Below are 2,642 nucleotides of genomic sequence, written 5' to 3' on the forward strand. Positions count from 1 at the left end.
TACTAAAATGGTTACAATATGTTTGGTTAGTGGTTGTTTGTATATTTGTCGTATAAGTTGAAAATTTGTATATACTTGTCGTTTAAGTTGAAAAATAGTTATAATATGTTATTGTTTTTCATCATTTTGAATCATAACTTTTTTCTTTTTACTTTTATCTACTACACGCCTATTCATAACTTTAACTTCTTGTTCGGGAACATCAACACAACGACCACCTACGTCGTTAAGATATGTACCAACATCATCATCACCAACATACTTGTAATTCTCAGGATCCACATAGTGAATAAGTGAATAACTAACATTAACATTTTCAGCAACACTGTGAAATTGAGGTACACTAGGAGTATTGAAAGTACCTATCAGATTGTTGCTCCCTTTATAACTGCATAAATTAGCAACCGGCTTATTTCCACTTTGGCCAACCTCATTAACCTCATCTCCTTCATCAACCACCACAAACACTTTCACAGCCCTTCCTCCACTACATTTATCAACATTCTAACATCCATGTCTTCAACCATGACTATATAATGATTCAATTCAGGATGATGGAAACGAAGACTAATTTTATATTTGTCTGACAAACCAATTTTGCTTCTCACCAAAGATACAAACTCAATATAACTAATATACTCAGAAAATATCAAAGCGAATTCAGAAATACCTCCCTGTGGACATACGTATTCCAGATTTGTTTCAATAAATTGCCATCTCCCACCAATTACAATGCAAACCAAATATTCAATCATTTTTTTACAGGGGTTTTAAAGAAATTTTCTAAACAAATAACAAGTAAACTGATAATTTTTTTGCAAAAGTTTATATATAATAAAGTTATTTCGTAGTCAAACCCATCAATTTCGTAGTAAAAAAAATAAAAAAAAAATAACAAAATCGCAGATAAAAGAGAGAGGAAATCGCAGATGGACATAGTCCATCTACAATTTTACCCTCAAATACATTCTATATATAGAAAAAAAAACATCTGCGAATGTACAAGTGGCTAAAGCCATAGTTACCTAAAACGTGGTACGCTCCGCTACGGGAACGAGAAACGCGTACGGGGTTCGCTAAATTGAATGTATCGGGTACGGAGGGGGTAGACTCATTTCGGTACGGACCGGTACAGTGTACCTTGTGGTCCGGTACGGTGTACCCAATTAATTAAGCTAAAACTAGTAAACATAATTGATTTTCCAAAATACATACTCAATTAATCCAAAGACAGTAACATGATTGATTACCAAATGACAGGAATGAAGTTTTGTGTTTCATTAATATGGGTAACTTCTGTCTTACTACAAGATTGAGTAGGTCTAGATTGAGAAGTGTTTTTCCTACCAAAAGCCATAATCGGCAACCCTAGAAAGAGTAGAAGAAGAATGATAGAAATCGGAGGTGGTAGATGAAATTAGGATGATTGAAGTAGCATACCTGCATGTCTAATTGTATAAAAAGATTATCGGCAAAACACAGAAATCGTTGGAAGAAGTCGATGAGACAAATTGGACTTTTCTGAAACGTCGATTGTATAAAAGTTACGGCTCACTATTCAATCGACGATCCCAACCCTTCAATTTGCGTTTCAATTGTTATTGGTTCATCGATTCAATCAAGAAAACGATGTTCTGAAAGGCGATCGGAACACTTGATTTCACGTTGTCGGTCGATTGATTTGGTGTACCGGGACGAACCGGAATAACGATTTGGACGTCCCCGATTTCGATTGGGTATGAAACGATTGGGTACGGGGTTCGGGCCTCTTTGAGCGATCTAGGTAACTATGGCTAAAGCACGCCTGTGCTTTAGCCACTTGTACATTCGCAGATGGGGTAGCTCCATCTGCGATTTTAGTGGCTAAATTTGTAATATTGATTTTTTTTTGGCTATTTTCCACAAAGTAATTAGTGTATTAGGCTAAATTTGTAATTTTCTCTAATGATAATAATAACAATAATAATAATAATAATAATAATAAATTGTTAAAAGAAAATAAAAATGAAAAAGGAAGGTTAAGTAAAGCAAGGATGCCCAAACTGTAATATTGATAAACCATAGGATGCCTGTTTAGTGATCAAAACTAAAAATCTGAACAAAACATAATTACCATTTCTATAATTTACTCTTTATTGGAAACTGATACACTATAGCAATATGATGTTTTCAGTCCCTTCAGTTATTTCTTTGAGTTCGAAAAGTGAAGCGAAAGTCATATGCATGTGATAACATACAAAAGCAGGATATTTTATTGGAATATGATCGAGATACAACCGGTTAAATAAACATTAGTAACAAAATAACCTAAACATGTATTATTTAAGAGTACAACACAAAAATAAAAGGGTTATATATATAATATTAATTATCTATACAATAAAAGGATTAAGGGGCTGTTTGTTTGGCAGGAATGGAATGAAATTCAAGGGAAAAAGATTCCAATTCCCTTGAATTCCTGTGTTTGGTTCAGCTTTAAGGGAAGAAAAAAAAAATCCTAAATGAAATAATTTTCCTTCAAACAAAGAAAGTTCATTCCTTCACCATCGTAATGGAATTAATTCCTTCATAACATAGAAAGTACCATATTACAATTTTGCCCTCACTAAATATTACTATACGCTTCATCAGGTAAACCTAGA

The sequence above is a fragment of the Lactuca virosa genome, chromosome 7 (assembly GCF_052849685.1).
Source record: "Lactuca virosa cultivar CGN04683 chromosome 7, Lactuca_virosa_CGN04683_v6, whole genome shotgun sequence".
NCBI lineage: Eukaryota > Viridiplantae > Streptophyta > Magnoliopsida > Asterales > Asteraceae > Lactuca > Lactuca virosa.